The 11230-nt window shown below is 40.8% G+C and overlaps 1 long non-coding RNA gene across 1 annotated transcript; it reads left to right on the forward strand.

Annotated features, from left to right (window-relative positions):
- The first annotated feature begins 10204 nt into the window (after positions 1-10204).
- Positions 10205-10894, forward strand: LOC134215222 (uncharacterized). Its single transcript, XR_009980078.1, has 3 exons — positions 10205-10497; positions 10578-10712; positions 10832-10894. It is a non-coding gene; the product is annotated as an uncharacterized LOC134215222 (long non-coding RNA).
- The last annotated feature ends 336 nt before the right edge of the window (positions 10895-11230 follow it).

An 11230-nucleotide genomic window follows, 5' to 3' on the forward strand; every position in this document is an offset into this window, starting at 1 on the left:
ATTTCAGAAGAGATTCCCGAAAGAGTTCTTAGAGGAATTTTAAAAGAAATTTGCGGAGATCTATAGGAATTTCTGGAAAAGTTGCTAAAGGAATTTCAGGGAGGAATGTTCGAAGGCATTCCTAAAGAAAATTTGGAAAAAAAATCCTGGAGAAAGTTCTAAATAAATTCCAGAGAGAAATTTCGAGAGAATACCAAAAATATCTTCCTAGAGTTTCAAAAAAAATTGTTGAGGAATTACTGGAGGATTTAGAAATTTTATTTTAGAAATTCCAAAACAAATTCCTGAAAGGAATTTCTAGGAAAAAAATCTAATTCCAAAGGTTTTTTTCAAAAGGGATTTCCGATTGTATTCCTAAATCAGTGTCCCTAGGTATTCTATAGTTCTTGAAAGATTTTCCATTGGAATTTCCTAAGAAATTCTTAAAGGAATTTTCAAAGGAACTCCTAAAAAAGTTTTCCAATGAATTTCTAAAGAAATTCCCAAAAGACTCCGTAAAGGAATTTCCGAAGCAATCCCTAAAGTAATTTCTAAGGAAATTTCTGAAGGAACCTTTGAAGAAATTTAGGAACGAATTTACGAAGAAATACCCAAATAAATTTTCAAGGGAATTCTTAGAAGAAGTTCTGAAGGAATTCATTAGGGAACATCTTAATTAATGCTTAAAATTCCTTTTTCGAATTTTCTGAGGAATATATTGAGAAATTTCCGAACGAATTTATGGATTTGTATCCAAATTGCTTTCCAATGAACTTATGTGCTGTGATGCGACAATGTCCTAGTGGAGGATGTGATGTAAACTTTTGCTCTGGACATACAAGCTATACCGATTAGGATGTTCACCCCATCAGTCTGACTGTAGCTAGTAATTGTACAAAAAATAATAATAAAAAGCATCATCTGGCTTGCTGCGTGAAACTTTTTTTCTCAACTCAAAATTCTTCACGCCGATTCACGCCGCCGCCGCCGAACATTGCTTACGGCGTGACGCCGCCGCCGCCGGTGTAAAAATGGCCTTACGCCGCCGCCGTTCACAAATACTTCGGCGCACAGGTCTGGCGCCAACCATATTCATGGAAATAATTAAAATTATATTTAATTAATGTTCGTTTCTTGTTATTCTTGTCCGTAGATTTTCCCTCACTCATATTCATGAAAAAGGGTTTTAGGACTAAAAATCTATAATCCTACCCTATTGCTCTTTTCGCATATGCCTTTTGACAGGGTACTTTGACTATTTTTTGTTATTTTCAATTGTTCACAATTGGAAAAGTTTTTGATCAGTGATAAAATCCATGTTTAAGAGTAGATTAAAAATTTCAAAATTCCACAATTAAAAAAATGAAGAATGCGTTAATAATTTAGATAACTCCTTCGTGTTTTTCCGCGTTATTTTGAAGAGTGAATTATTTGTTATATTTTTCCACAACCAACTTAATACAAGAGAAGGTTATAGTGGTGAATGATTTACTCTAAAAATTTTCTCTAACTTTTTACATGGAAAATGAAAATTAAGCCCACACATTTTGAAATTTCCACAGCTCTTGAATTTTCCCACAAGGTTTTTTGACATGTCCCGTTTTGCAAGTGCATTTGTCCCGTTTTTTCACCGAAAGGATCTGGTCAGCCTACGCATATTGTAAAAAGTACAACAGTTTGTAAGTCCGTTATATACAAACCAAACAATATGATATCAACGTGATTTTTTACAAAAAAAACTATAAAGAGTATAAGAGCATAATTATTTTCGTTTGATGATTTTTATCACTGACTAGTTGACCCAATCTTTTGATGTAGGACTTACGTCTTTCTTTACTAGACTGGGGTCATTTAGATTGTTGGAAATCGAGAGCGTTACGCTGGAAGGGAAGATTTTGAACGTTACTAGCGCCTTTATCTTTCGATGGTTTTTTAAGATTTATATATCAATCGACTCTGACACTCTCCACCATTTTGCCTATTTCATTGAAACTTTAGATTATTAACGATAAGCTATTGAAAATTTCAATTCTTGTCAAAGCCAGTAGAAATTTCATATGCATTCCTAACACGGACATCATAATGCGGTATGTCACGGGCCTTAGGGTCTACCGGAAGATTATCTTTGAGTATAAAAGAAGCAGTGCCTGCCGTGTGTGAGTCATTACAGCATGCAGTCACCAGCGGTAGAACTGCCGGTGGGTCTGCGAGTATGCATGAAAGAAGAGGGCGTTCTTTTTGTCATTCTTACTTGATGATGGTCGGATGCAGTGGAATCGATTGCGATGGATGCGATCGCCCATCGCATCGCTCGGAGTACACGGCTAGAGGCCGATGATGGCTGAGGCAGCGATGGCAGCGGTGGTAGATGAAGAAAAATAGAGAGATTTGGATTGCTCATCCACGGAAAGTGATGGGTTTCATAATCCACATGATACCGGGATGGGTACGAGTCATGGTATATGACTGACCATATGTTAAGTTGTGGTTGGTACTAAACGACACGTACATTAAAACGGTTATACTGTAACAGCTCTGATTCCCCAGCAAAAAAATCAACTACACTGATGAAAATAAAAATTTGAATAGAATAATACTTTCATTTATTTGCAGAAGGCATTAGCAATTAAAGATACACAATCAGCAATAGTGTTAATATCCATTTTAGATTAGAAAATTTCACTGTATACATGTAAATGTTTTAAAAAAAGTCAGCAAAAAAATAATTTCCAGAAGAATATTTAAATAAACTTTATCTTATTCTTTGTTTTTCATTTTCTGAGAAATTATATTATTAAACTTGACGTAGACTCGAAGTTTGGAATCAAAATATTAAATAATTTTTCGTGACGTAATAGCAGTACCTCCTCTATTTTAGTAGGGTTACTGCTCCATCAATAAGAAATCTATTAATGTCCTAAATTAGCTTGAGTAAATAAGGGCTTAATAGTTAGGAACAAAGCAATTCTAATTATCAGGGGTTGAATCATAAAGAGAGAGAGCAAGTCTCTCACGTATCATCTCTGTATACATATACGATATGCAGCATACCGCGACAAACTTTTTTCGCATGCTGTCATGATAGAGAACTGATTCGGGATGTTATACCCCATGATAAATTTCTTTTAGAAAGCTCCAAATGCGGGGAGCACTGGATCTGATGATGCATTTCAACTTGTTCTTCACAGCTGTGCAGTAACCAACACGAAAGGAGCGAAAACAAAGCGAGAATCACCATTTTTATTTGAGGGCTGCCTATTCGATTCTGTTTTTTCGCACTTGTATACAAGTTTGATAAATTTGTTATCATGGCTTGTTATGATTCGGAACAGTTTTTGCCTCTCTTTTATCGTTGTTCGTTATCTATTGAGAGTAAACCCTGCTAATTATGTATTTAATTATTAGTTTTATTTTCAGAAGTTTTGAATAAACAAATTGCTAATAATTCTACACAGCATGGAAGTTGTCGTTTCCAATATCAATACCTTTAATCAAACTCCATAGATCCAAAAGTTAGAAGTTAATGTAAATACGTTACGTTTATACAAGTCCTACGTCTACTCGCGGTTATGTTGAAAACATTACCTATTGCTCGTTTTTTCAATGAGTGTATGTATTTTTTTTTTATTTGATTTGACATCTAATATACATGGCAAGTGTTTGGCCACCGGGCCCTTCATCTTTATTTTTTAAACTTATTTTAAAATTAATTTTGAAATAGGAAGTAATTTTAAAATGTTCTAATATGACATGAGAGCCTTTTGCAGGCATTAGTTAATTTTGAAAATTTTTATAACCTAACAACTATTTACACAAATATATACAAAAACAATTTGATAACCTAAAAAAGAGCTATATAGCGCCCTAATCATTTCCTGTTTTCATCCAGACGATGGACCTCAGATATTCTTGTCCTGGGTGGGGTGTTCATGATCATCCGCAGGAATTTGTTTTGTACCCGTTGCAGTTTGAGATGGTGGATTTTGGCGCAACTCTAACAGACCGGCATGATTCGATCATAGGGAATATGATTTGCTTGTAGACAGCAAGTTTATTCTTCAGGGATAATGACGACCGGCGGTTGATCAAAGGGTACAGTAGTTTCAACAAAACGTTACACTTCGTCACCGTCTTGTCAACGTGTGCCGGAAAATAAGCTTGCTGTCGAGAGTCAAGCCAAGGTAGTCGTGCCATTGAGGATGATTTTACAGTCCTTGACCGGAACATTCATTCATTTATTAAGTGTACATCTAAATAGATCACACTGAATCAACAATTTGACGCCACAATACACGGTTCGAGGTCGCATCTCTCCATCCTCGAATGCGCCCCACGCTCGCCAAGTCGTTTTGCACCTGGTCTGCCCATCTCGCTCGCTGCGCTCCACGCCGTCTCGTGCCTGCCGGATCAGAAGCGAACATCGTCTTTGCAGGGCTGCTGTCCGGCATTCTTGAAATATGCCCTGCCCATCGTACCCTTCCGGCTTTAGCTACCTTCTGGATACATGGTTCGCTGTAGAGCTAGGCGAGCTCGTGGTTCATTCTTCGCCGCCACACACCGTCTTCTTGCACACTGCCAAAGATGGTCCTAAGCACCCGTCTCTCGAATACTCCGAGTGCTTGCAAGTCCTCCTTGACCATAGTCCATGTTTCATGTCTGTAGAGGTCAACCGGTCTTATTAGCGTCTTGTACATGACACATTTGGTGCGGTGGCGAATCTTTTTTGACCGCAGTTTGCTCTGAAGCCCGTAGTAGGCCCGACTTCCACAGATGATGACACCATCTAGCGCGATGTTGAACAACAGTCCATCACCTTGTCTTAGTCCCCGGCATGATTCGAACGAACTGGAGTGTTCGCTTGAAATCTTCACACAGTTTTGCACATCATCCACCGTTACTTTGATCAGTCTAGTAAGCTTCCCAGGAAAGCTGTTCTCGTCCATAATTTTTCATAGATCTACGCGGTCTATACTGTCGCATGCCGCCTTGAAATCAACGAACAGATGGTGCGTTGGGACCTGGTATTCATGGCATTTTTTAAGGATTTACCGTACAGTAAAGATTTGGTCCGTTGTCGAGCGGCCGTCAACGAAGCCGGCTTGATAACTTCCCACGAACTCATTCAGTAATGGTGACAGACGACGGAAGATGATCTGGGATATCACTTTGTAGGTGGCATTACGGATGGTGATCGCTCGACAGTTCTCACACTCCAGCTTGTCGTCTTTCTTGTAAGTGGAGTATATAACCCCTTCCTTCCACTCCTCCGGTAGCTGTTCAGTTTCCCAGATTCTGACTATCAGTTTGTGCAGGCAAGTGCAGGGTTGTGTTGAATCATTCTCACGCGATAATGATTGGAGTTATCATTTGATAACATTTCAGGTGTGAAAAGTAGGCGAGTTTTCCTTGGCGATAACTTTTCAAATTTTGGAATCAATTGATAATAAACACAAAATCATCAATTAAATTTAAACCTTTCCAATACAAATTTAATGTCAACAAGGAAGGTCATTCTGATGCTTTGCATTGTGTTTTATTGTTATGTAGAGAAATAAGTTCAAAAAGTAACGGTAAGTGCTTAAATCGAGATACAATTGTTGAACGATTCTCACTCGCTAGCGAGTTTTTATCAATTGATAATTTAGATTTGTGATCGCATGAGAGTGTTGCTCATCCTCGATTATTTGAAAATTTGATTTTTTCCATGCCTGGGCAAGTGGCTAGCTTTTCCGGGCCCTTCTTGATCAGCTCAGTTTCGATACCATCCTTACCAGCTGCTTTATTGGTCTTAAGCTGTTGGATGGCATCCTTAACTTTCTTCAAGGTGGGGGCTGGTTGGCTTCCATCATCCGCTGAACTGACGTAGTCATCTCCTCCGTTGCCTTGACTTTCACTGCCTGTACTCTCAGCGCCATTCAAATGTTCCTCGTAGTGCTGCTTCCACCTTTCGATCACCACACGTTCGTCCGTCAAGATGCCCCCATCCGTATCTCTGCACATTTCAGCTCGCGGCACGAAACTTTTGCGGGATGCGTTGAGCTTCTGATAGAACTTGCATGTTTCTTGAGAACGGCACAGCTGTTCCATCTCCTCGCACTCCACTTCGTCCCAGCGGCGTTTCTTCTCCTGAAAAAGGCGGGTCTGCTGTCTCCGCTTCCGTCTATAAAGTTCCACGTTCTGCCGGGTACCTTGCTGCAGCGCGACCGCCCGCGATGCGTCCTTCTTCTCCAGAATCTGTCTGCACTCTTCGTCGAACCAATCGTTCCGTTGACTTCGTCGTTCGTTGTTCTCCGCTGCGTCGTTAATGGCTGCTAATGGATCTCCAGGTGTACCGATACGGGAGGCTGTGTTTGAAGTTGGTGCTGTGAATGGCTATATTATTGGAGGCGCGAAATCAATTAGTCGTAGGCCGTTTTCGTTCGTCAGCCGGTGAGCGCTAAATTTTCCAATAGTCGGTCTAAACTCCTCCTCTTGGTCAACATGGGCGTTCAAATCTCCTATGATGATTTTGACGTCGTGGGCAGCTGTCGTACTCACGTTCCAGCTTCGGGTAGAATACGTCCTTATCATCATCAGTCCTTCCGGAGTGTGGGCTATGGACGTTGATTATGCTAAAGTTGAAGAACCGGCCTTTGATTCTCAACCTGCACATTCTTTCATTGATCGGCCACCACCCGATCACGCGCCTTTGCATATCGCCCATCACTATGAAAGCTGATCCCAGCTCGTGTGTTGTCGTTGCTTTATTAGATGGTATGATTACCTCTAAACGTTCGCACCATTGATCCCTTCCAACAAACCTCCTGCAGCGCTACGATGCCGATTTCACGTTCCTTGAGCACATCGGCGAGTATGCGTGTGCACGAATCCAGTTTCCAATCGCTAGTTCCTTTTCGTCGCAGTGGTCTTCGCCGATTTTTTTTTTTTTTTTAAATCTTTATTAAAGTGTTTTTTTAATTTTAAAATTAAGTTCAACACAAGTCTTCGCCGATGGTTCCGATCCGTACTCTCTTGTTGATTATTCGTTGCGTATGTTTTTTAAATGCTGGCTTACAGGGCCTGACACCAAACCCTGATTCTCAATAGGTAGCTGGGAAGATTGTAGCGTTGTAGTTTGTACACCAGGTCATCATGCCATACGTTGTCAAACGCCTTCTCGACATCGAGTAAGGCCATGGCCAAAACGACGTTGGTAACTCGGGTCAGTTGGTGAACGGTTGATCGACCGCATCGGGAACCAAACTGTTCCTCGAGCAAGATGTTTAAATTTACGGCAGACTCAAGTAACCGGTGATGAATAGCTTTTTCGAATAGCTTGGATAACTCTGAGAGAATATGATGGGAGATATGATGGGCTGATGGGACGATAACTTTTGGGGAAGGATGGATCCTTTCCAGGCTTACGGATACGGATGACTCTCGCTGACTTCCAGGACGATGGAAAGTAGCTGAGCCAGAGACACTGATTTAAAATCAGCGAAAGGTGCTCGAAGAACAGAGCACTTATATGTTTGAGTTCGAGATTCAGGATACTGTCGAAGCCTGGGGCCTCCATGTTTTCCGATGATTTGATATAGGCCGTCATTTTGCCAGCTGTGATCTCCAACTCCTGCTTGAAGTCATTGGGAATAAGATGGATGTTGTTAGCATGCTCGTCAACTGTTGCTTGATGTGGACTGACGATGTTCTGTCGAAGATTGTGTGGGCTGACAAAGTGATGACCTGTTTCGGCGACCTTCTCTGCAAGCGATCCTTAGAGCTATTGTTGTCTAATTGGATCAAAGGTGGAATGGGCCGAGGCTTGGATTTTAGAATTTTGGTCAATTTCCAGAAAGGCTCAGCACAGTCTGGGACAGTGCGGATCTTATTGGAGAAATCCCTATTTCTGAGGTCCACCATTCTGGCCTGGATGATTTCTGTCAAACGATTGCAACGTGTTTTAAAGACTCCGGACCGACTCAGTCGAGTGGGGGAATCCAGGCTCAGGATCGAGTAGTGGCCTTCCTCCCTCCGCACGGCCCTCCTTAGCCGTGCGGTAAGACGCGTGGCTAGAAAGCAAGACCATGCTGCGGGTGGCTGGGTTCGATTCTCGGTGTCGGTTTAGGCAATTTTCGGATTGAAAATTGTCTCGACTTCCCTGGGCATAAAAGTATCATCGTGCTAGCCTCATGATATACGAATGCAAAAATGGTAACCTGGCTAAGAAACTTCGCAGTTAATAACTGTGGAAGTGCTTAATGAACACTAAGCTGCGAGGCGGCTCTGTCCCAGTGTGGGGATGCAATGCCAATAAGAAGAAGAAGAAGAAGAAGAAGTGGCCTTCCTCCATGTCGCCGCTCCATACGGTGCCGTTTCGATTGACGCGACTGTTGTCCTAGGCTCGGCATATAGGTCTCTGGCAATGATATACTGACCTTATCTCCGCGTTAGATTGACGATGTCCCTCCGAAAGGCGGCCGATTAGCAATCGCCGACTTTGGCTTGGGCTGGGTAGTACACCGCGGTGAGCGTGATTGTGCCGACTGAAGTGGTGATTTCAACACCGATGGCCTCGATAACACTGAGCTGGATGCTTGGAAGCAGACGACAGTTGGTGTTGCGAAGAGCAACCGCCACACCACCTTCCCTGGTCGGCCGGTCGAGTCGCACAATGCGAAAGACCGAGATGTAGACGTGCACTTCCGATTTTAGGTGTGTTTCGGTGATAAACGCCATCACGTCTATTTCCTTCTCCTCAAGGAAATCCTGTAATTGGGCAGCACGAGTACTGCCAGAACAAAGGCCTCGGCAAGCTTGGCTAAGCAACGGCCTGCCGTGTGAGGCTGGGTTTCACAACGACCTCTTTTCTTGAATAGCTTGGCCTGGAGAACCTCTTTGGTCTCAAGATCGGCTGGTGTGCAATTTACCAGGCAAATCAGACCTCGGATATGTGGGAGTTTAAGAAAAATACTAATGGATTACCCTTTTTTCGGTATATTGCCCTATTCCATACAAAACTGTATGGGTGTGTGTTAGGTGTAATGTGTCTTATAAATAATCTACCTGACCGGCCGGCAACTACTGTAACTGTGACAAGACTGGATCGCATTCGAGGTCAGCGACGAGGAGGAGGGTAAGAGCTCGGGTTCGCTTGACACCGGCCAACGACGATACGGCCTTTTCGTTATAGTTGTAGGTTAGGTCACTCTGAACTCGAAACGACGATATAGCGGCCCTCGGGCCAGCAAGACTGGTTTGGCCACAGAGGAATCGGGATTCTGGGTCCGGAAAGAATCGTAGTGTGCCGCGCGACGGATGTCAAAATTTTTCATTGCTTGATTTTTCTTTCTATTTTGGCTATTAGACTCTAATAAACGCCATTTGGTATACGCGTGATATTTTAAGTTAGTTCATAAAATATAGATTTGAAGGTGTGCGTTAGTGATTGTGGCAAGGATAGTGGCTTTGGTGGAAATTTGTGAGTGATGATTCCTGTTATGAAGTCGCCGCAGGCCGCGGGTGCAACACGGATCGAGTGTGAAGTACACTGATAAAAATATACACGTTCGATTCATGTGTTTCGGAATATGGATGATTTCAATCGGCTTACACCATCAACTCTAGTGGATTTCACATCGCTGAGATGTTCTTCACACACGCAGTTCAAATGCCAATGTTTATGTCGTATTCCATACTTGTTACACCACGAATTGATGTGCATACCAATGGATACTCAAAACAAATACAACTATGACCCATGTGTTTCAAAATGTATGAATTTCAATTCCACTTACACCATGAAATCTAATGCATTTCATATCACTGAGATGTTCTTCACAAACTCAGTTCAAATGACAATGCTTATAGCCAATTCCATACTTGATACACCGCGATCTCATATATTTATCTAACAAATGTTATTAATTGATTCAAACAAACTTGAGTAGCCATTCGAACCATCTAATTGTGTCACTCTTTCGAAGAGAAAGCACATGTTTCGTACACACTTAAAATAAATCACCGAATTCGGTAAAATTTTACCGAAATCTCAACAGCAGAACTGTTCGGTAAATAATTTAACTGATTTTCGGTGATTTTGACAGTTGAGCAATGGAAAAAATACAAAAATATGTAAAATAAATTACCGAACAGTTCTGCTGTTGAGATTTCGGTAAAATTTACCGAATACGGTGAAATGAGGTAAGTGTGTATAAACTAACTTTTTCAGCTGGTATTTTAAAGTAATTTAATGTTTTGCTAAAATTCTGGTTAAAAACAAGAAAAATATTTGAATTAAGTCGAGACACTGTAGACAACGAAATACATATTGGTTGCGGTGGTTGAATTTGATGGATTAGTACTAAATTATGTTATGACAATAAGTAAAGCCATTTAACTAAAAAGATCCAAATTACATTCTTATAAAGAATAATCGAGGTACTTGATTCTTTATGAAAAAATCTTTATATTTAGCATATGTCTATCTGGTAGCCCATAGGGAGAAGCATCGGATTAGAAAATGTGTTCCTATTGACAGAGGTAAGCTGATTCTACTTTCCCCATGAAAAATATTTTTAAAACCGTGCTTATGAAAAATATTCTCCTTTCCGTATAAACAGCCCGAGTTCTGCAAGGAGAAAACACCAATATCGCAGCAATCCAACAATTTTTATCAGAGGACTCGAGATCTCGGAACATCAAAAAATTCAATGGTCAGAAGCTCACCGATACAATAACCACCATCTTATTACCAGGTAAGTTATTAATGAAACACGACTTTAGAAAATACCATACTTCTATTTTAATTATAATAATAATAATAATAATAAAATCAATAACAAATATTTTTCTTCCCTTAACATTCGTGTAACAGAATGCCTCATCAGAACGTTTAATTCCTTCGAAGAGACATGCATACCGGCAAGCTGGAATCAACATATCATGGCCAGCACATACTACATATTCTTGACATTGTGGATGACAATGGAATCGGTCGTAGGACAGTAATGGAGCTTTTTGGTCCACTGGAGATGGAGACGGCAAGGATCTGTTCGAGTGTCGTGTGTAAATATGCCAACGATTCAACTTCATTAATTAGTAACTTTATTTAGCGATGGCGAAGACATTTTATACATTTGTACAAAATTTGTTTTTATTTCATTTCATCCGTCCGGAATTCGATTTACGTTAGAGAATTGAAAACCAATGAAAGATTGTTTTTTATATACCTCCACCGTTGATTCGTTGGAAGTTATCGCAAAACAATGCTTTT

Source organism: Armigeres subalbatus, chromosome 2 (genome assembly GCF_024139115.2).
Source record: "Armigeres subalbatus isolate Guangzhou_Male chromosome 2, GZ_Asu_2, whole genome shotgun sequence".
NCBI classification, from domain to species: domain Eukaryota; kingdom Metazoa; phylum Arthropoda; class Insecta; order Diptera; family Culicidae; genus Armigeres; species Armigeres subalbatus.